We start from the raw sequence: 24,642 nt of genomic DNA, 5'->3' as shown, positions 1-24,642 counted from the left end.
TAAGTAGGAATGCAGGTAAATGGCCAATTGCCTAAGGACGTGTGAAGTGGAAGGAAACTAATAGAGAACGATTTGTGGACAGTGTCCAAAGACAAGCCTTTACCAAGTTGCTTTGCCACTTTAACATTTTTTCTCTGTCAACCACATGTCCTTGGTTTTCTGGGTCAAATTCAATTTTAAACATTCTACTCTTCTGTCCTCATCTGACTTTGAGGCTCTGGGATAAAGCTGCCTCATAGTGATTTGGATGATGGGAACCAGTATTATCCTCTGTTAAAATATAAATGTGGATACCAAGTGATTTTGAAATATGGGCAACATATATTTCTAAATAACAATGCAGATTTGACCTGTGCAGTTAGAAAGGGGGCATTTAAAGTAATACGTCAGGAAGTAGACTATTGATTCTGGAGTGTTTATGAAAAACAATGGCAGATAAGCCTTGGGAGGCATTGTTCAGTACGTTTAACTCTAAGACTCATAATCTTTAGTGGCAGAGATATGTATCTGAATGATTTATACACAGGCTTCCTGACAGAGCAGCATTACATTTTTACCAATCATATTCAATGACTGCAAAGACTTTGTATCCTGAAGTTCTGTCACTCTGTAGCTACTTCTGCTGGTGCATCCTAATTAACTTGAGAGGATATCATGGGGAAAATGGGGTCTTGATGGAGAAAGCTCAGAAGCCAGAATGCTGTTCTATCCAAAGAATACTTTTCTCTTCTTAGTTTTGGGAAAAAGGTAACCAAGAAGAAATATCTGGAGGGAATGGCAATGGCTATGCAATTTGGAGATGCCATTACTCAAGGAAAGTTTTCCTTCTCATTAGGGAGCAGTGGGTAAAAACATCCAGCAGACCTCAGTTCTGCACTAATCCACTCCAAGGGGCACTCTGAGCATGTGCTCCTCCCACCATCAAAATGGATAAATAATATCTGCTTTGTCTACTGTAATATTGACTGTAAATGTCTATCAACCTATTAGTGAGGATGGCACACAATCTATCTGTGAGCTAAGGGGAGCCCAATACTGGCGGGAGGAGAACCAAAAAGGAGAACATAAAAAGGCATGGGATAGACTAAGGCAAGTCACAAATAGGTGGTGAGAAGAGTTATTAAAAGCAGTGTTAGGGGCTGGGTGCAGTGGCTCATGCTGTACTCCCAAAATTTTGGGAGGCTAAGACAGAAGGATCTCTTGAAACCAAGAGTTTGAGACCAGGACTTCAGGATACAAAGTCTTTGCATGACTGTGCAACAAAACAAGACCCTGTCTCTGCCCACAAAAATAAAAAATAATAAAAATAAATATGTACATAAAATGAAAAAAAAAAAAACTAGCCCAGCATGGTGGTGTGCTCTGGTCATCCAAGCTATTCCAGAGGCTGAAGTGGGAGGATTGGATGAGCCCAGGTGTTAGAGGCTGCAGTGAACTATGATTGCCACTGCACTCCAGCCTGGGTAAAAGACTGAGATCCTGTCTCAACGAATGAATGAATGAGTGCAGTGTTAGGGAGGTCAGAGGGGGCCAAAGCAGGCTTCTCTATGGCGTCTGTCAATAGCAAATGCAAGTGCCACACTTAGAAAAGGAGGGAAGACAGAAACAAAAGGCAAAGAATTGTAGTCAGGGAGGCAAAGCAGTAGAAAAAAATAGAGAAAGATATAGAGGGGGAAAAAGAAGCTTGAGGAAGCGAATAAAGGTGGAAAGGGCGAATTTGTCTGTTTTATCTTCCATTAGGAAGAGGACAGAAGGAAGAGAGAAGATAAGGAAAGTCAACTCGGGAAAGCAGTGGAAGGATTTTGAAAGACCTTTTTTTGTGGATTTACTTCATAATGGATGAGAGCTGCTGCCTGGAGAGGGACTATGTGATAGGACCCTAATTATTAGTTCAACGGGGAAGAACCCAAGAGACGTATTTGCAGTAATTCAAATCCACAGATACAAAGAGTTTGATGTGAACCTCAGATGACAGAGAAAATGAATATATTTTGTGGGCTGTATCGGGAGAAAAAGCAGGAGGCACTGGTGATTTCCCCAAGAAAGTTAAAGCCAAAGGCTATTAGTTCTCTTCAGGGATTGTAACACAGGAGATAGGTCATATGGCAATTTCATTGAAAAATCCCATTATGATGTAGAGAAGTTTCATTAACAGCAGCAGAGAGATTTGGTGTTAGGACAGGGAAACAAAAGTACGGAATAGAAAGCTGTCAAGGTGAACACAGGCATCTTATTTTCCAGCTGCTTTTAATCCAGAACAGAAACAAGTTCTGGCTGTTGCTGGAACAGCCAGAGATGTTCTTTACATGTGTGTTAACAGATCACATGAGAGTTAAGTGCTTGGGGAAGAGTCTCAGAAAAGGACAAGGTAGCATGAGAAATTTAGCACAAGGTATGTGTTTTTGGGTAGAAGGACCCTAAAAAGAGGTTGTCATTAGGTATTTTGGGTATGTGTATGGGTAAACTATCATTGATTGAATGGAGGAAAATGTTATCAATGTTACATATTACTTGTTCTTCTCTCAGAATGGGTTTAAAGGTACAGCAGGAATATAAATAAGCTAGTCATAAAGAGCAAAAGCCAAGATAAAAGTGCCTTGAGAAGACGGTTCTTGCAGAGGAAAGGTAAACCACTGCCTTTTCAAACACAGACCTGTGTTTGAGGTCCACAGCAGAATTAAGAAAGGAGTGGGAGTTAAAAAAAAAAAAGCACCAGAGAACACAGGGAAAGGCATAAAAAACACAGCAGAAATACAAGGAAAGGCTGGAAAAACAGACAAACATATCAGGTTTTCTGGGGATAAAACCCAAGTTCCAGAAAAAAGGACTACCAGACAAGACAGTAGATCCTAGAAAGAAAGATCTAGTTGAAAGGGACTTGGGGGCCTAAATAAAATCATACAAGCATAGGAAAGCACTGCTTGCAGTGTTGGAAGCAGAATGGAATTTACTACTAAGCACAAGCACTTTACAATAACATAAAATAAGGGAGGTTAACACATTTGAAGGGATAGGCTTGGGTTTGTGATACTCATCAATAGGGGAAGAATGTTACCTGTAGTGGGGAATGAATTGTGGGAGAAGGAAAAAGTGAATTTGATGTGTCAATGTGTCATGAGAAATAAAAAAAGGACCAGTTTTGTGAATGTTTCTGGCTCTCCTAATCTTTATAAGCAAGAAATATTAAGACCGTAGACATGGGAGGGTCCAGGTTAAATATAACCTAACCTCTTGACAGCCTCTTGGAAAAGGTGGTCCCACTTGAAAAGATTTTTGAGAACACAAGGACAACCTATGAAGATGATGCTAGAGTAGAAGATAAAGGCTATGGACATAAAAAGAAAAATGATGAAAGTATTATCAAAGAAATATCAAGGGAGAATAAGCTTACACAACAGAAATCTTACTACATCAAAGCAAATTCACATAGGGTTGCAGGAAATAGAAAAAGGAGAGCTGACGTGTGCATGTTCTTGATTGCACCATGTTCTTGTGCTTTCAAGCCTTTGAACATGCTGCTTCATCTGCCTGGTATAACTTCCCTCCCTGTGTTTTCCTACTGGTCTCCTACTTATTTCTCAACTATCATCTCTTCACTGAGCCTTTTCCTGGCCATTCTCACCAGAGTTTGGCCCTTCTTCTTTCTTCGCACTTCTATAACACCTTTCCAAACCCTCGGTACAGCACTTGCAATATTGTGCTGTAAATGTCTGCTGACCTCTCTCCCGCTTTCATTAAACACGTTCTGTGTTTTAATTGGTTTGCCTAACCATGTGCACCGTATGGCTAAAGGTGAATATAGAATGAGATTGTTTTTTTACTGTGGGAAAGGCATAGGACAGAGAAAATAGTCGTTCTTAGTTTTTGTACCTTGGTAAGAAAAGTTTGTAGTGCGTTGGTCAAGACTGTGAGAAAAAAATGAAAAGCTGTGCTGTATGCAACAGTGATGTTAAAAAGTAGAAGCTGCCCAGCACATAGCCGATACTCAGTAACTTTTTTTTTTTTAAGAGTTAAGATACATTTGGGTTTCTTATTAAAAGCAAAGGAAAAAATGTGAAGTAGGGTTTTGGGTATCTTTCTGGGAGAGTAGAAATGCCACGGACAATGTATAAAGACTACTGGGGAATTAACTAGGCAAGACAAAAATGTAAATGAGACCAAAAGAAGAGAATCACAATTTGAGAGAAATGAATAGGTTTGAAAAATGATATATAAATAACATTGGGAATTTGGCTGGTTTGTTGTTTGTTGTTAGATTTATAAATAACAATATAACCATCTTTTACAATAAAGAGCTGGTAAGAATAAACAAATCAAAATATAAAAGTGTTAATAAATTAAACCTGTTCTTTAAATGAAAGATGCCAATATGTTTTTCTTGCTAGTTTAATGCCAATAGAATTACCCTTTCTAAAAAGCATTTCCCTGACTTTGCCTCACTGTTTTTTAAAGACATCAAGTGGCTGAATCTTGCAAAGATGCAAAATAACCCTCTTTAGATTTATATTTAGATTTAGATATGAGTGAACTCTGTAAAAATGCAAAAAAGCCCTCATTACTTGATGACATAGTAGTTGAGGTGGAATATTTGAATTTCTGAATAAGTACACTGTACTGTGAATTTTTGTGTCTCCGTGGAATTCATACATTGAAATCCTAACTCCCAAGGTGATGGTATTAGGAAGTGAGGCCAATGGGAGGTGATTAGATGATGAGGGCTGAGTCTTCCTGCATGGGATGAGTATCCTTGTAAAGAAGGCCAGAGAGAATTCCTTTGCCCCTCCTGACATGTGAGGATATGGTGAAAATACCATAAACCAGTAAGCAGGACTTCACCAGACACCGAATTTGCTGGCACCTTCATCTCAGACTTAGCTTCCAGAACTGTGAGAAATAAATCACTGTTGCTTATGAGCCACTCAGTTTATGGCATCTTGTTACAGCAGTCTAAACGGACTAAGACAAGATATAAAACCTAATGATAACTATGGCCATGCCAGTTTAGTCACATCTGGGGAAATTATAACCCTCTGTAGATGGAATGCTATGAGAATTGTAAGGATTCTTTACTTGGAAGTCAAGAAGAAGGCACAATTTATCTTTTGTGCTACAAGCATGTTGCATCTATTGGATAGTTTCATAAGATCACTATGAAAAGAATATAATCAGACTCTGGGTAATAGAAACAATATCTTTTTCATGCACAGTCCATTTAATTCCATTTTGGGGCATATATGAGATGTGTGAAGTAGCAAATATAGACACATAGATTAGGAATTTGAATTCAGATTTTCATATAACTGGCTAAACAATGTATTTGAAACAATGTAAAGACACTTGCTTGAGTTACCTCCTTCAGGAAATAGGTTAAAAAGAACCAATTCAAAGATGACAGGTGAATACCTCCCACAATAACTACATTAAACTCATACTTTCTTAGTGAAGATGTCCCATCTGCATTTACTTCTTTTTCAGAGTTTTTGACTTTTATTTCTTCGATGGTGATCTTCTGTTCTCATTCATTTCTGCTTAAAGGTTATGCAACTAATTAGTGCATTTCCCATGTAGGTCTTAAACGCATTGCATGTTGTGGCAGAGTTACAGAGAAAGTCAAGATCATCTCTAAGTATATTTGGAATTCAATTTGCCAAGATTTCACAAATTGTTCATTCTGCAGAAACAATTTAGTTTCCATCTGGTTTGCCTAGGGGAAAGTTCGCTGGTGTTCATTGTTAAGAAAATCAGAACATCATTAGGGAATTCAATGGTCCTTTGCATGAAAATGTGATGTCACTAAATCACACAGTGCAAAAATATAGTTATCTGCAAGTGAGTATGATGTGAATTTGAATGAAAGCCATCCTTTTCAGACAAAAAAAGCAAATAGGTATATCTTGTTTGGTTCATTTTGCAAGCATTCACACTGACAGCTGGAATGACCCTGCTGAGATGCCAAGGATTTTTGGTTACATAAAGTTCATCACAGATTTTTAAGAGAAACGACTAATAGAGGATTTTTTTAAAACAATATCTGTTATGCAATTGTAACTCTAGGCATTCTAAACTATGACAATTTTTCTCCTTATTTGTGATGGCCTTCTGGCTTTCAACTTTTGAGCATCACATTTTGATGAAGAAAAATTAATGTTTCTAAAAAAATGTAAATGAGAAAATTGATCCATAAATTCCTGGTCAATTTCACTGGACAACTTTTATCATTTTTTTATGACTTTATTTTTATTTGTAACTTTACATACATATACATATATATACATATACATGCCTATATTAAAAAATATATATATATATATTTTTTTTTGAGACAGAGTTCTGCTCTTGTTGCCCAGGCTGGAGTACAATGTACAATGGCATGGTCTCAGCTCACCACAAACTTCACCTCCTGATTTCAAGTGATTCTCCTGCCTCAGCCTCCCAAATAGCTGGAGTTACAGGCATGTGCCATCACACACAGCTAATTTTGCATTTTTAGTAGTGATGAGGTTTCACCTTGTTGGTCAGGCTGGTCTTCAAGTCCTGACCTCGGGTGATCCACCTGCCTTAACCTCCCAAAGTGCTGGGATTGCAGGTGTGAGCCACCATGCTCAGCCTGACTTCTACCTATAATTTTATTATATGATATCCTATTGGGCGGAAATCAAACTAAACAGTTTTAAAAAGTTATTTTTTTCCACATGTGGAATCTCATAAAAGCATGTTTTCTACTAACACTGTACTTTAAAGAAGTTTGTAGATGTCCATGGAAAATTTTCTTCATAAAAGCAGTAACTACTGTTTAATAAATTCTGCAAAAGGATAAAAAATGCTGCAAAGGCACAAATTATTTCCATCGATTTAAAATGCATATTAATTCTTGGCAAAATGAAAGAAGAAGATAACTTATAAGACATAAATTTAAAAAACCAAACAAATTTTAGATGTCCCAAAAATGTTTAAACTAGGAGACTATAAAACATCTAAGGGAAATCATTTTGAATTTAAAGCTGAAAAGAGTATGTGCACAATTGTGTTATCTGAAAAAGCCTTTAGGCAGTTGAAGTCCTGGAATATTTGAGACCAATTGGCTGAAGGAGATGAATTATAGATATATATGACTACTTTTGCAAGTTATTAAGAAAAAAAAAGAAGAATCTTGTAGGTTTATGTTGTGGGAAAAATTTAAAGAAAATGTGTAAAATTGTAGCAGGTGACGTCTAAATTTATCCAGGGTGAAATTCAAGGTAGAGAAATGAGCCAGTGATGTCACTTACAAGTGAGATTGGTAGAGTTAGGTGGGAAAGCTTTCTGAAAAAATCTGTTGCTGTTTTAAATTAAGAACACTTCTCTGGCAGGGTGTGGTGGCTCATGCCTGTAATCTCAGCACTTTAGGAGGCCGAGGTGGGAGGATCACAAGGTCAGGAGTTCAAGACCAGCCTGGCCAAATACAAAAATACAAAAATTAGCCAGGTATGGTGGTGAGTGCCTGTAATCCCTGCTATTGAGGAGGCTAAGGCAAAAAAATTGCTTGAACCCAGGAGATGGAAACTTCAATTAGCTGAGATCACACCATTGCACTCCTGCCTGGGTAACAGAATGAGACTCCATCTCAAAAAAAAAAAAACAAAAAACTTCTCAATTGCATGTGTGGGTAAAACTGAAAAGGCTAAAGAGTTAAGCTGGGGCAATTTTTCCTGGGGTCACTGAGAAATATTTCCTAAGTTTACTAATAAGGAACTGCAAGAAATGAAAATGGACTGGAGGTTAAGTCTGTATGCCTGAAAGATGTTAGCTTCTCAAGAATTTTAGAGACAGTGAGGGCCATAAGTAAGACTACCGTTAGACTGGTAGGTTCAAAAATTCTGGCTTATCACTTATTAGCTATGTGATCTGCTAATATTTTTAAACTTTATGGACTATCGTGTCCTCATAGGAAAATCTGAATGATAATAGTACCTAAGTGAAAGGACTGTTGTATGGATTTAATGGATTAATACACATGAAGTGCATACAACAGCACCTGGCATATACCAAGTGCTCAATAAATGTTATTCAATGTCATAACAGACTATCACTTGTGGAACAACTTCTATGTGCTAGGTATTTCATGCAATTAATTTTGTATCTTCACAGCACTGAAATATAGTTATTATCTCCATTTTGTGAATGAATGAATTGAGGGTCAGCCCTGTGAAGTAATTTTCCTAAGGTTATTAGAACTCAGAAAACAGATCTGTACAGATGTCATGCTCTTTCTTCTATGTGGTGAAAGTTTCCGAAATTTTAATTTTCTTCTTATACTGAATCATTATTTAGGAGTACTCAACATGCCAGTGAAATACTGTTAGCACAAGGTGCTGATCTGGAAAAAAAAAATCACACGGCAGAATTTCCCTGGTGTAAGTGATTGCAGCCAGATTCTTCATCTCTAATATTATGCATCATCTGTTAAGCAATTTGTAATTGCTTTCATGTCTTCCTGAATGCACAGGAAACAGCAGGCTACAATTCCTGAATGACCATCTCAAGGTCTTCCATGGAAATCTGTAGACTGTTGAGGTGAAAGTATTTCTCAGAGGAGCAGAAGCATGTCCAAACACAAGCTCCCAATTTTCCTTTATGTTCCTGAGGTTGCCTGAGTTAAACAGATTGACTAAGAGTAGATGTATTACAGTGCCTTGACTCAGGAGGGGTAATAAAATGTATTTCTCTCTCCTTATAGGAATTTAATGAGGTCAAATAAGATAAAATAGGTGGAAAGATAAGCTTTCTGCAAAAAAGAGGATACATAAATGCAAGAAAGAGATAATTTTAAGGCATGAATTAGAACAAGATAAAAGCAAGCCACTGTCTCTGAACAAGTGATAAGTACTCTATTCTCTGTTTTCATATGACTGAAGGTCAATGGATACAGTGTAGAGATGGCTGTGTGACTGAAGCACTTGTTACACAGAGTAGGGGTTTGGAGCTGAAGCCTGAAATTAGACAGACACAGCTTGGAAACTCTGGCTTGCCACTTACTAGATAGGTGACCTTGTGCAGATTGTTTCATTTCTCTAAGCTTCAATTTCCTATTGCATAAAATGAGGATAATAATTGTACTGATCTCACCTGGTTGGGAGGATTAAATGAGATGGGATATATAAAGTGCTCAGAACAGTGCCTAGAATGTGGAAAGTCTGCATGCATGCTAGTTATTTCATTATTATTCCAGTACAGTAGCATTCCCACCCATAGATAATTAAGAATAATTTTTAAATGTTTTATCCAACTTTGTGTGTTTCCTGCTCAGCTAGTGCCTGGCATGTAACAGACACCTATATTTTCAGTATATTCATTAATGGAAAGATAATGTCATGTGTTTATATAGAGACATTCCCTAAGTCAGCCCTCTTACCAGGTTTTTCTTAGACACACAGAAGAGCACATGGAGAGAGGCCTGATAAGACATCTATGTGGAGATATGTATTTTACCACGCTTGGGCCCTTTCCAAGGCTCTCCTGCAGTGTGGCTTAGGGCCTCATCATCCAATGGGTCTTTCAGAGTTGAAGTCCACTAAATCCTGTGCTTGGATAACATAGTTGGATTTTATTTTCCACTTAACCCCTCTGTGGCCATGAGCTTGGATCAGCACAGTAAAGAGCAGATGGGTGTAGCAGTTTATTACACCTGGCTACTAACTGGGATGTGTTGAAATGGAAATCATAAAGTCCATGAGGAAACTTGAAAATACACCATCCTCAGCTGCAAGCAGAAAGGCCATGCTTTCTATTCTTCAAGGTATTTTTTCCTTTGGAATTCTTTTAAAAGAAAAAAATATGGCTCTAGGATTTCTTTGTGAGTTATTTTTAGAAAGTGTTAGGTTGATAAAGAGACAGAGGAATCAGAAAAATTAAGCAATGCTTCTTGACTGTGGGTATGGTAATATTTAGGAGAACATTAAATACTGCATATAAAATATTAAAAACAAGTTGTGGTAGGGTTAAAAAAGGATGTTAACATCATCTCAAATAGAAATGAACTCTGTTTTAATCAACATGTCCTAAACGGAACTTACTGTTTTCCCTTAAAATTAGTGCATCTTTCTGTAATTTCGTTTATTGCTCTGTTTGCTTATTTCTCAGTCAACCAAACAAATCGAAATTCTTTTCAATAGCGCTCTCTTCCCCTCACCTCTCTATCTGATTGATAACAAAATTCTGTAAAATCTGGTTTTGAAAATACTTTTTCAAATTCAAGTTCATATTCTATCTTTACAGCCATATAGTTTCATAGACTCCTAACTGGAGGCAAGAGCCAAAAAATTCGCTTTCTCTCACACAGAGCTGATCTGACCACTGACAGCCTTATTCTCGCTGGCTGCCAAATGTGAGGCTAAAACGTCAACTCCCACCTTCAAGGCCCTAAAATATTACCCTTATTTATTTTTCTGGCTTACCACTCACACCATTCCCCTGTCACATGTACAGTACTAGAACCTAATCAGATCTGGACATCTTGTTCTTTAAATGTTCCAGTGCTTGCCCTGCTTCTTCTTCTTAGAAGCCCTTATTCTCAACCTGTTAATTCCTATTCTTTATAACCTATTTCAAATTCACATTTTGACCATCTCTTCTGAACACCCCACTTCCAGATGGCATCATCCCTTCCTCATCACTGTCTAATTCATCTTTACATCACCAGTGCCCAGCAAGAATTGATCTGCAGATGTAAGTTTGTTGAAGTGAATCATCCGATTAATGCAAAATCTTCCAGAATAAGCCATATCCTTTGCTGGGGCCTTTTCATTTGAGATAGTTAAATGCAGAAGCCACAGAACATAGTTGTTTACCATAGAAGGTACAGTGGATTGGGGAAGGAAATAGGCCATGTGTATTTGTGGCTATATGTCACCTGGAGCACAGACTTTGGAATTAGGTTGATCTGAGTTAATACATGATTCTGGGACTTAACAGTCATACGGCTTTCAGAGAACTCCTTTACTTTTCCTTTGTAAAATGAGGATAACAGTGCTTTCACATCATGTAGGATTGCTGTGGGCACTAAACAGTATATACAGCTCTGAATATAGAGCTCTTCATTTTATTAAAATAGAGAAATTTAAAAATGGGCTGGTGCAGGTGTAGTACTTTTGAACAGTACTGAACAATCACAAAAACTGTTGTGATACTAGATGCATGAAAGAAATGCAGAGACTCATTACTGTGGGATGTTGCCTAAACTAAATTGTCAAGTTTAACATATGAAGAGGTACAGCACCCCTTACAAAATTAGTATCCAGTTCTTGTTTACAGTGATTGCCTTAATAGGAACATCTTTATTTTTCTTATAATTTGATTTCTGACTACAGTAGTTAAAATACTAGAGCTCAAGTGGAAAAGGACTTGTGCAGCCATTTTGTAATAAGTATAAAACTTACGACACCAGCCATTTTGGTCATCTGATCCCTGAGGCATCCTAAGGTATTTTCTTCCTAGGCTCAACCTGTATCTTTTAACTGTTTATAGGCAGCATATTTATTTGTTCTATTGGCAGGAGGCATATTCCTTTGTGTGTGGTAGTGGTGGGGAATCTGAAGAAGTCTCTGAAATAAACTCAACCATTAAGGTTTTAAAATGCCACTTTTTGGTCATCAGTTTAAAAGCTGTTATTAATCAGCTGCCTCTTGCAGGCAGAGATGAAAAATTTGTGGGTTGAAAGACACTTGAAATCAGTGATTAGCAGGAAGATGGTCTTTCATTTTCAAACATGGAGCCCGGATGTCAAACATCTCTAGTTTCCTCTAAAGACAAAATCAATATTTTTTTTTTTTAAAAAAGGGCAAAATGAACTGAAAGAAACCCTCCTAAGTTTGCTCTGATGATATCCTGTAACTCGGCCTGCACTCACAAATGCTTGCAGCTGCCTGTTCTGCTCTAATGACCGAATCTCATTCTGCCTTGCCACTTGGCTCCTTCTCAGCTCCTGCCTGATCATATTTCGAAATGTCATTCACGTTTATGCAGGCCAGTGCACAAAACAAAATTAATTTAACTCACAACGGCGCGTTAATATTATTACTTTTGACACCATGAAAAACTTATTAACTATAGCTTGTCACAGGCCTCTCTTGAGTGCCTAACTACAACATTGAGAGGAAAAGTAATATAATCTAAAGGTTTTCTTGATCACTAGATATTGTAAAAAGTCAGAGTGGCTGAGTTTTTTCAATAATTATGCATTCACTGTCTTTCTGTGAATGGGTGAGAAAATGTGTTCCATTTTGCTGTACTGCCCTTTAAGGAACTATTTTATGGCACATGCTTTAAGCTTTGTATATTTTTCCCTCTATCAATAAACATGGTCTGTATTTTAAAGAGGTAGTAGGAAATTTAAGTTATACAATTAATGTGTAAATTACAGTAGCCCAGGAGCCTAGAGGAAGGATGAGAAAAGGGAGCTAATATTCACTGGATACTTGTTAGTTTTGGGTGTTTTTGCATACTGCATCTCATCTAATCCTTACAATAACACTGTGACGAGGTTTTATATTCTCTATCTTACGCATAAGAACATTAAAGCACAGGGAGGCAGGCTGACTTCAAGTGTGCACAGCTCATAAATGGCAGAGGCAATCCAAACCCAGGTCTGACTACAAAAATGTTTGTATTCTATGAACTTTATCTGTAGCCATGTTAAGTCAGTGCAAAAGGAGGAAATCACTTACATGAAATGGGCAATCCTTTCTCTGTTTTCCATAAACTGTAAGTTTCATGGAAATGCTTTTATATAAATGTTTGAATTACTCAAAGCTGGCATTTATAATTAGATCTGAATTTGGCATCTAAAAGGCATTAGAAAGCTTAAAATAAGTTCACTATATATTTTATGTATGAAATTAAGTGTTTAACAGTATTTATTTCTTTTCGGTATCCAAATGGTTTGTTTTCCCACATCCACCGAAAATAAGTTTATTTGCTTCTTTTCTTTTCAGCCGTGACATAGCTTTTTCCTGCCTAGGAAGGTGTATCAGTCACACTCTTAAACTGATTTAAAAAGTAACACTGTAAATACCAGGAACTCTCATTCTCTGAGCTTCTGGTAGGCGAGACTGGGAGTTAACTCTCCTTAATCATCAGAAGCAGGCCAAAGGCCTTGTTAAAATAAGCAGATGGTTTGGCCCCCGCTATAATCCCCATGCTTTTCCTGGGAAGATACTTAAATGGGACTCATATATTACAGCAGAATGTCCCAAGGTTTACAGGTTTTTTTTGCAATACAGCAAACTTACCAAATACCAAAGAGTTTTCTGACATGGCCAGAAAAAGGAAACAAAAAATTTGATGGCTACTTATAATACAGCCCAACTGGCATTCAAAAGGCAAGCTCTAAAAATCCATGCTTCAAGAAAGTATTTTGGATTAATATGATTGTGTCATGGTATCTCAAAGGTATTGAAAGTCTTTTAATAAGATATTTTCTGCTATATTATTCTAGGGTTTAAGTCTCTATGTATTTATTTTTGTACCGTTCTTTGTAGGGTAGAGAATATTCACAAAAAGCTTTTTTTGCCAGTCATGATTATTTCCAGCAACGTGACTTTTCTTAGCTGTTTCCAAATGTCTCAATTTCTAGTGATATATGTATGATGCTGCACATCTCAGACCCTGCAGATGCACCACAGGGTGGTGCTAGGTCTTATTTTTAAAAGCTAATTCATTTTGACCTTCCTATTTTCTCATTTATTAAAGGCAAATACTAAACGCTTCTCTTGAACAATCTACTGGATACTTTTGGAACAAACTAATTTGGAAAAAGATAAAGAATCTTACCAGATGGATCTAAATTACAATGGCCCACTCAATGTGTGGGCTTTTGCTGGCAGAGGTCTTGAGAGGAGAAAAGGGAGTGAAGGAAGGGTCATGTGGGTCTACTCACTTTTTCTTAAAATTCATGGCAGAGCACTTAATGTAAGTCTGTTCTTACATTAAGTCCATTATAATATAATGGACTGAGTTCTGAAAGACTGGTCATTTGTTACATCAAGTGTCTATGTCTGTGTGTGTGCATTTGTACCTGTGTGTATTTAAAATGGGAACAAAAATACCATAATCTTAGCCTCCTAAGATAATTATTCTTATTTCAGATTTCCAAATTATTTTTATACATATGCAAATGTTTTTAAAAACCGCTACAAAAGCATATATATAATTTATATATAATTTTATATTTTGCTTTTTCTATTTAACATACTAAAGCATTTTTCCACATAAGTATGTCTAATGGCTATCTAATATTCCACGAAGTCATAGTATAAGTAGCCATTTTATTATTGTTGAAAATTGAGCCTATTTTAATATGTAAAATTATGTTAGAGCAGGTCAGCATCCATAAATATGGGTATGTATAGTATTTCAGATATGACAGCTAGAGGCTTAGTTTGTTAGTGTTTCTATTTGCCATAATTTTTTATAATGTAAAATTTCACATTGTTGGACTGAATTTTTTGGTGTCAAGTAAACTTCATTGAAATAAAAGATTTTTAAAATTTTGTACTTTTTTTACAAGGTACCTGGTAGGAAAGTCAACTTATGACTATTGTTTGTATTACATTTATCCAACTTTCCATTGAGAGTTGGTGCCTGTGAGTACTTCCCCAAGAATGTCAGCCAGGGCTTATATATGGAAACCCACTCTGGCAAATCAGATCCCCAAAGTTGTCATTGTAGTCCACAGCATCAGGAATTAGTTTCCTCTATTTTTCACTGTCAAAAGTGAATTACTTTGGAAGACACTAAAAACCCAAGTGCTATTATCACTGTTTGTCAAAGTAATTGTAGAGAGTATGTGCTATTGTGATGTGTCTTACGAAAACGCAGGGAGAGATTAGAAGGGAACAAAAAAGAGAAAATGCATGCAAGGCTTGATTTAGATTGATGCTACTGTTCTTTCCCCCCATGGCTTTGCTTTTAAATACCCTCTTTGATGAATTACAGGGTTGTGAGATCCCACAGGAGATCACCTTGTCTGTTCCCTTACCTTGAAGCAACACTACAAATTCATGCCCCAATTCTTATTTTTAAAAATCCTCCAAAGAAGTTTGTTCTTTCAGATATCCATTTCAACATTTAATACTTTCAGTAGGATCTCAATTGGGTTTACTTTTTCTTCCCACATTTGAATGCATTTTTTAAAATTTGGATTTTAGTGTCTTTAGAAAGTCGTTCCCAGTTGCCTCAAGAGGAGGTTTTTCCTTAATTAATAAATACTCATCGCTGCATTCTCTCATTCCAAAAAAGAGATTCTGGTTCTATTTTAAGGGCCCCAATCAGATTAGAAATTACCATATAAGCCACATAATTGAGGGAATGCCCCATGCTCTGAGGTTTGAGGAAGGAGAGAATTTGGTTCAAAAATACAGGGCTGGGTTCCAATGGCTTCTATAGCACATGTAAGTGTCCTACAAATGTGAGACAATGTTAATAATATTCACCGATACACCCATAAGAAAAAAAAGAATGTGAATCTTACTTAAACTTATCCTTGTATGATGACCTACATTTGGAGGACAAATATGGACTAATAAAAATAGAAATATATGGAACATGAAAGTAAATCCAAACAGATGCAGGCATTTAAGTGATAAATCTGAGTTTTTTAAAAGGAAGGATAAGGCACAGAAGATGATGCCAGCAGCAGTTTCCATTTGAGGACAGATGAGTCCTCAATTTTCACAGTCTTAGAATATGTTTGAATAAGTTATGCCTTAAACTCCTTGGGAGATTTTAGCTTACTATTTACAAAATTTCTGTTTAGGCATGCTAGAACTTGCATTTAGGAAGAACCATTTTCGTTCTCAGTTCTGAAGTGAAGTGTATATGATTTCAGCTGGAAAGGGGGCATGGTGAATGAACCATTTTCTTAGAGAACATTGACCAGCTTGTTTACTGATAATGCGAGGAGTGGTGGGAAAGGTGGGTCACTCCATTTTGGCCTGAGAGGAACAATCAACTGCACCCCCCAGTTATGTTCCCAGCCTCTGCTTCTCTCCACTCATCCAAGCACTCTAACTAATGGCTGGGCAAGTGGCTGTGCTCCACTTGGAGGAGATCACACAATACCTGAAGCATTACCTTCCTGTAGAAATGACACATGATGAACTGGTTTCTGCTCCCAGTTATTTAAGTTCTAGCTCAGGGCACTGAATTCATTATGTGCTGAACATGAGGATCTGAAAGACAGTTTGGTTCTTGTGCTGTGTACTCAGTTTTTCCATGAATGTATCTCCTGATAACTTCTACAACACATTTTGGTAAATACTAGTCTCGGACTCAAACCCATGCACTGAAGAGCAGCACTGGCCTAAACTAGCTTTGTTAAAATCCAGCTATGTCCCATCCCTTTTCTATCTTCAGGTTCAGTTCAGTTGTCTATGGAGTAGCAGTCACTGGGATAAACTATTTTCTTTCCTCTCATACCAAAAGAGGAAGAATTAGAATTCAAACTGCCTGTACGCTAATTTAAATAGGCACCTTTTAAAGTTATCCCTGATCACTTTTTCAGGAAAACCTTCAATCAATTTGTTAAAAGAGGAAAGACCACCACAGTCACATGATACATTTTTTTCATAAGTTCATTACCAGTTTCCCTCATACTTTTCTTGAACATTTCCTGAACTCCCAAATACTAGAAATTTAACATGAAGTCCCTGCTTTAACAAAATTTAATAATAGAGAAAATAGTAATTAACATAGACTTTGGAATAAAGCAAACTTTTGATTTAAATTTCTGCCATTACTTGCTTAGTTATATGATTCCAGATAAGTTTCTTAGCCTCTGCGAGTCTTAGTTTCCTCTTTTGCAAATTTGGCTTAATAATATCTGTAACATAGTTTGTGAGATTTCATTGAACTAATTAGTTATTTCAGACTTAAACTGAACTTGTCCATTGTTTTTCTTCTCAAGGGGACTGACCAGCAATTAGAATCAAAAAATTGGAAAGTTCTGAAGAAGAAACACAAGCCAGAAGGTAGAAGGGGTTGGGTTTGGGTATTTGCAGTGGTGGTGAGAATCGGTCTTCAGAAATTACCAAGAAGGGTGCTGCTGATGCAGCTAGCACCAGCTGACATGGAGTTTTGAGAGTCATAACTGAAACTGACAACAGCCATTCCTCATCTAATACAGACTAGTTATGCTGCAAGATTCAGATCTAACACAAAATATGTTGACAAATTTAGCTGAGTTGTACTTAAAATTGGTCAAAATAATTCCTATAATGATGACATAGAAACCTCCAGGCACTTTATTCTTTAAAATATTAAAGATTAGGATTTCAAAAAAGGATAATTTGGGGACCAAATGACAAGTATTTAGTAATTATCTAGTTTTGTAAGATGTAGCATGTGCTTTTTCTCTCCCTACTTTTCTTTCTTTCTTTCATGAGGGGTAGGGTTTTGGGATGGAAATTCAGGAGAATAGTCAGTGCCATAGTTCACATTGCAGTACATTTTAGGGAACCATACATTCATTTTTGGTAGCTTTCTTAATCTTTAAAAATTTTAAAATTTTGGGCAAATTTTCACAGCCCAGTGTCTTACCCCAGTCAGAGGGTGCTAATAAAGAGCTTATATTGCATTGTGAAACATGGCGGCTTAGAAAACTCTAAGCATACAGAACATTTACTTTGCAAAGACATTTCTCATATATTTGAGTACTCCTAATTAAGTGCTATTTGGAGAACATTTAAATATACACTTCACTGATCTTTAGTGTTTTAGGTATAATTACAAGGATGGATATTCTACTCCATGCTCCTCATCCTGTCTGGTAAAAGAAAAGGTGATGAAAGAGATGGAAGCAATTATTGCCTTTTTTCAGGAACTTGCAATATTTGTGGAATGGAATAAACCAAAGGATGGGGAATAGAGAGACTTGAAAACAGAAGCATTTGAATTTTATATGGGATGTTTCACATCTATGTGTATCATGGAAAGAGTGACCCAGAAATCTTGGGAACAGCTGAGAGACTTGGAAAAGGTGTTGAATGAATGCTGGCTATTGCAGCCCTCCCTTGGTACCATACAGTGTTGTGATGTTGGCAGAATTGTTGGGGGTTTGGAGTAAGGAAACACATAACAATAGGGCATGTGTAGAGTGTATGTGTTGCAGACCAAAACATCATCCCTAGCATAGGTCCTGTAACCTCTTTCTAACTTAGAGGAAATTTAACATGATGGATAAGAACCTTGCAGTCAGACAAAATTCTGAATCTCAGCCCTCCTATTATTATTAGCTACTTGACCACATGGAATTCCAGCTTCTCTGAGTTTCAGCTTCTTTGTCTATACATTGGGGATAATAATGGTGCCTACCCCACAGTGTTGTGAGTAAATGAGTTACACACAGCACAATGCTTGGCTTAAACAGATACTTAATAATGTGAGCTTAAACATGGGTAAAGGTAACTTTGCATAATACATGATATTCTGGGTTACAGAGAGCACTGTTTACCAAAAAGAAACAAAAATGGCATCTTTTTAACCAAAATCAGACAATCCTACTGCGACAAGTAGGTTCCATCACCTTATGTGATCTTCAAACATGGCTACATGGCCTGAACGCAAACACATCAGTATACACAGCTTGGAAAGTCAATGACCTTGAAAAGTGGCAAGCATCTCTCCTCAGACTCTACGTTAAACATTAATGTTGATTTTATCTCAGGCAGGCATTTCAAAGGCTGCTTGCTGCTTTCTATATTCACTGTTTATGACTTAGACTTTCCAAAAATATATTCTAAAATAAAAACATAAAATTCCACACTCTCTACCTATTTTAATATTCTAATCTCACCCTGTTTTTGTTTTTTGACACAGAGATACAATTAAGAGCAGACTATTTCTGACACTATGTTGGTTTCTGAAAGACATTTTTTTCTCCTCTCTTTAAAACACTAGCAGAATGTGAAAATTCAGGAAAGCACCTTCTCGGAATATTGATTTATTCATGTAGAATCACAGCTTAAAGGGAAGAGAAGTTGGTTAACTTGTGACAAATCATAACCTCTGACCACATTCCAGAGCATATTTGCAGCTTTGAGAATGAGAAAAGTTGACTAGAGATAGTTTCAAATTTTCCTTTTGTACATGGGGCCTTTCACTTCACTCATAAATGTTCCTGTCTGTAATCTAGTGTTATCCAGGGTCCAGAAATTTATTCTTGCATATAAACGAGTTATAGTCCACATGAAAAGAGAAATATTGGTGTAGAAGGCTTTCAGAGGGGATGCTGGAAACAGGAGAGTGAAAATTACCTGGTGACCATTGAACAGGTCCCCGAGACAAAAAGTCCTTAACTGAGGAATTTCGAAGGGAGCAAGGACCAGCTGTTGACTATCAAGCTGGTCGACCAGAGGCAAAACTCCTTATCTGGGAAAATTAGAAGTAATTAGACTTCCCTAATATCTAAAGTTGGCCTCTGGTTCCAGGCCTTTTTGAACCTGTGTAAGTAATTAAAATTTCTAAACAGAGATATATATAGAAACACCAGATGTATAGGAAGTTTAATTTAGGAGAATGGTCAGTGTCACAGTTCACATTGCAGTACATTTAGGGAATCTTACATCTTTGGTAGCTTTCTTATTCTTTAAAAACTTTTAAATTTTGATCGATTTTTCATAGCTCAGTATCTTACCTCTGGAATGTCATGCCAAAACTCATTTTGCAAATTTTGCTGACATTAACACATCCAAATATCTACAAATGTAATCATTTATCATGACCTATGGGGCTAATATGGTCCAAATTACCCTTAAGCTCCCGCCTTAAGGTCCATGAATAACCCTAAGGAAAAATTCACGGCAGTGTGCTCCGTCCTCTCACTGAGGTGCACCGCTGCACTTTTCTGCAGTCTTCTTTCTTTCTAATAAACAACCTATGCTGCTGTCGGTAAATTCTTTTTACCAACACATGAGCTGACCACTTCCCGATACCCCGCCCGGGGCACTGACACCTCGCCCGGCACTCACCTCCCACGACATTGCCCTGTAAGTGTTTTAAAGTTTTAAGTAGATAAGCTAGGCGCGAGGTGGCTTTGTGTGCCCCAGGTTTGCCCACTGTGCAATATTCTGCTGTTTTCCAAGCTAGAAGTCTGCCAGCTCCTGAAGCCCAGGAGCAAGGCACCCCAGTGAGTACTCTGCCACCTCTGGTTCACAATCTCACTGTGGCCTGTCCCAGGGGGAAAATAATTGCATATAGTTAATGATTTGAGAGACGTTTAAAGTAGACCAAAAAGTAAGAAGAGTTGAGATAAGCCTGGCAGGGTGACAGCCAGTGCCAGAAGTTGTTTTGCATAAAGTAGGCTGACAGGGAATCCTATCAGCTTTCTGGAAAAAAAGCTTAGGGGTCACTCCACTTTGCCTTCCAGCACTTAAAATCTGGGAAGAATGGAAGGGAGTGGTGATAAAGATGCTGAGATGTTCACCAGCCCTGCAGCAAGAGTGAAAATACTCCTCAACTTTTTAAATGGTTCTGGAAACAATGGATGGTTTTCTCCTCATAAAATAGTGAAAGTGAATGGCTACTTGATGTATCTGATTGCATATTTTAGGAATTCATGTGGCAATGGACAGACCTGTGCTAGACTAATAACTTTTAAATTTCAAACACATAAGTACATAATTTATTTTACATTTTTTCAATAGCATTTAATATATGAAGAAACAAGGCTCAGAGTTGATGTGATTTGGACCCTGAGTTATATGCTCATTTGATCTATTCCATACTTTTTCCTAAGAGCTAATTACTGTGATGTGAAAAAGTGCTAAGACACTTTCATCACTTATAAAAAGCTTATATTCTACCTATCGAGACAGCAGAAACAAGTAAACAAGGCATTTTTTTATGTAACAGCATTGTGTGGCTATGCACCTTCACTTAAGGAATATGCATGTGTATAATGAAGTGCTAGCTGGATGGTGCAGGATAGGCAACATAGTACCCAGGCCAAGAATCAAGGCAGTGCTGAGCATCATCAAGAAGTCTAGTGAGAATGAAAAGAAAACATGATTGAAGCCCATACAGTAGGTATCACAGTACATTCCTATATCGATTGTTACCTGGGGTCCTGGTCGTCTTAGCATTAAGAAGTGTGATACATACACCTACCTATGAACCAGAAGCTCAGGAGAAATAAAAGCATATGTCCATAGAAAGCTGTACATGTACAACAGCTTTATTTCTAACAATCTCAAACTGGAAGCAACCCAAAAGTCCACCAATAGGAAAATGGATAAATCCTAATATATTCACATAATAGAAGACCACTTAGCAATAAAAAGGAGTGCAATACTACTGTATGAAGAATCTCAAAAGCATCATCTTGAGCTGAAGAAGCCAGACACAAAATAATATAATGTTTAGGATGAACATTTTGGGTATTTCTACATTTTTTGGCTGCTATAAAAAAAACGCTACTATTGTTCTTGTAACATTTTTTGGTGTGTGTACATGAGTTTCCATTTTTCTTGGGTAGAACTTAGTAGAATTGTTTAGTAGAATTGGCAACTTAATTTAACATTTTCAGGAACTGTCAAACTGGTTTCCAAAGTGGCTACATCATTTTACATTCCCAGTAGCAATGTATAAGAATTTCTTCACATTTTCACCAACCCTTGTTATTGTCTGTCTTATTTCAGAAGAACCTGAAACTTTGGTTCCTTTGTGTGGTGTCAGAGCTTAGGAGTTAATTGGTACACAATCACTGAGGTCACACCAGGGTAGCACTATCTTCCACTCACACGTGCTGAGCCTTACACTGAGTTCGTCTTTGTGAAATCTTTTCATACCCCACAGACTCTTGCACATGGGATCTAGGCTCAGATATCTACTCTTTTATTAAAACCATGTTCGACAATGCCTTCTGAACACTTGGGCTGTCCCAGTGTCCTCAAAAAAGGAAGGATATAAGTCTAGTCTTCAGAGCAATGCTTTTCAGCTGGCAAGGAAATAAGGGCTCTGACCAATGTTTTCAATAACAAAAACCACTAATACTTTTTGAGAGCTTATCTGCTGCCAAGTATTGTTCTATGTGCTTTACATGAATTATCTCATTTAGAGTGTGTCACAACTCAGGGAGGTGAGTAATGTTATCTCATTTTATGAAAGGATTAAGCAACACACCCAAGGACACATGAGTAGTAAGTGGGATCATAGTGATCCACACAGGCTGAGCTTTAATCTACCCTGCAGTTCTGTCTCACCATTAATTCATAATTGACTAAGCTTAGTGGGCCTATCTTTTTTTTAAAACTTTATTTCAACATAACTATGCTTACAGAAATACACATTTATTGATTAATAGAATGCAATTTAAGCTTAACTTATCCGACACAATTTGGACCAAAAACTTGGTACATGGTTTAAGATAAAAAAAAAAAAGATTTGTAATCTGGTTTATTTTTATCTATTACAAATGTATAAAAGATCCTCCCTCAAATGCAGCAAGAACCTTGAGAAATTTACCTTTGGTTTACCTCAAAAAAATAACACGTATTGCACTGCATAAGTTTATAAAATTTGCAACAAAACACTCTTGTAATGTTTAAATAGAATTAGAATTAGAAATTTCAATAACTGATGGGTATGGAAGGGACTGGGAGGGAACCTATATACACGTGTGTAACGTAAAAGCTATCTGATTTAGTTAGCATTGTATGTTGATTGTAAACCTACACGAACCAAGATTCATCCAATTTCCTCAATCTGAATTAACACTGATTTCCTCAATCTGTTCATTTCATCTGCTAAGGTCAACCAGGAAACTGGAAACATTAGCTGTTAAGTTTTTCTGACTTGTGCAAAAAAGAAAATTAAGTTTATTCCTCAGCTTTTCAGTCCAGAAGTGACAGTATACTACAAGCAAGGTATTCCTTCCATTGTCAACATTTATAGGGTGACATGCAATGAGGTCTACTTGAGTTTTAATTTGTATCAGCTCTCATATATAAAACAGTCTCCAAAGTTAATTACACATGACTTTAGAAGTGACTCTGAAAAATAAAATGGCCCTTCTTAGAAGACTAGAGCAAAACATCCAGCCATAATTATAGGCCTTATCAAAAAACAAACGCAGCCCCTTGTGAATTACACAATAAAACAAAAAAGTTGCCACAAAATAAGAAGCAGCTCTGAAAAAACGAGGAAAAAAATAGTAACTTAAAAAATCTGAAAAACCAATGTGAATATAGGTTCAAAAGATAGTTAAGTGATTTGTTTTCAGAAGACTACCTAAGAGTAAGGTTTATAATGTATTCTAATATTTCAAGTTTATCACTAGTTACTAAACATCAATTTACAAATAACACATTCATTTTTTGTTCTTTCATCAAAAGGGAAAATTCTAACTTAAATTTTATCCAGTGTGGGGGAGTGGGACTAGAAAACAAAAAGATGCAAACAGTTCCATGTAAATATCACATTTTTCAAATGGAAGAAATTCCAACTGGACCAGAAATTCATACTGCTAATAATATTTTTCATTGAACGATTTTTAATAAATACAACTACATGGCATTAAGGTTTAGAACCTAATACAGGCCTGACAATCAAGTCCTTATTTTCTGGCAGAAGGCTTCAAGTCCGATCAATTTCCAGTAACAATATTTTTTACCAATTGATTAAATAATAAGGGGTTTTAATTTCCTTCATGTTTTTGTTTTCCAGTCTTCAAGCGTTCCAGTCTTAAAGACTAGATTAGAATTTAGTTCAATTCCCCAGAAGGCAAATGGTTTTTCTTTTGTAGTATGAAGGAATCCACAAGAAACCACTTCCCCAAACTAATTCCTGATAGCCAATCTGTGCTTAAGGTGAATCTTTCTCTAGGCAAAGTGAACAGTCACTTAGGTAAAATGTACCCATGAATATTAAAACTGGTTGTTAGACAGAATGAACTACCTTTATAATTTAAGTTTTAAAGCATAAATATTTGCAGCTTAATCTTCTGTTGACAGTCATTGTCGGGGCCTAGAATTCAACATTTACAATTTCCATTTGTTCACCACAAAATACACACCATTATCATACAACTTACTCCTCATGTCTGAAGAGAAGAATCTTCTGCTTTTTAAAAATCTTTCGTCTCCCAGTCAATTCTATGTTCAAACAAGATTCACTCTCAGATTTTTAACAAGTTTTCTACCCACAGACTATTAATGCTTTTCCTAATCTTTCATGTTGTACTGCCAAAATCTGAAACCTGCCTCAAAGAGATCATCAGATTTTAAAAAATGAAACACCAAGTGGTTATTTCTAAATAGAATATGGGAGGTCAGAATTCAAGATTCCCTACTGGTATCGTATTTTGTTTTACTGCAATGAATAACTGCTATCAGTAAGAAAAATCCTGCACTGGATTCTTTCATACTCTTTGGCAACACGACAAAGACAAAAATGTTTTGGAGCACATGCCCTTTTTCATACAAAGTGCCCCCACAGGAACACCAGGATAGATGCAATTCATTTGTGGCCTCAACTGTAGAAAGAGGCTATCACAGAGATGGCCAGGACACCCACTAGTTTGTGGAGATCCCTGAGAAACTATGGTTTTTAAAAATCTGGCCTGAACGTGTTTCACTAGCCTTTTTCACTGTATAGGAAAGTTGTAGCTGGTCT

General features: G+C 36.9%; 1 protein-coding gene across 48 annotated transcripts in view; it reads right to left on the bottom strand.

Annotated features, from left to right (window-relative positions):
- The window catches only part of SYT1 (synaptotagmin 1), a 583,472-nt gene that overhangs the window by 115,427 nt on the left and 443,403 nt on the right, over positions 1-24,642 (bottom strand). The window lies entirely within an intron of this gene.

Source organism: Callithrix jacchus, chromosome 9 (genome assembly GCF_049354715.1).
Source record: "Callithrix jacchus isolate 240 chromosome 9, calJac240_pri, whole genome shotgun sequence".
Classification (NCBI taxonomy): Eukaryota; Metazoa; Chordata; class Mammalia; order Primates; family Cebidae; genus Callithrix; species Callithrix jacchus.
Note: the sequence above shows the minus strand (reverse complement) of the source record. Positions and strands in the feature narration are given on the sequence as shown.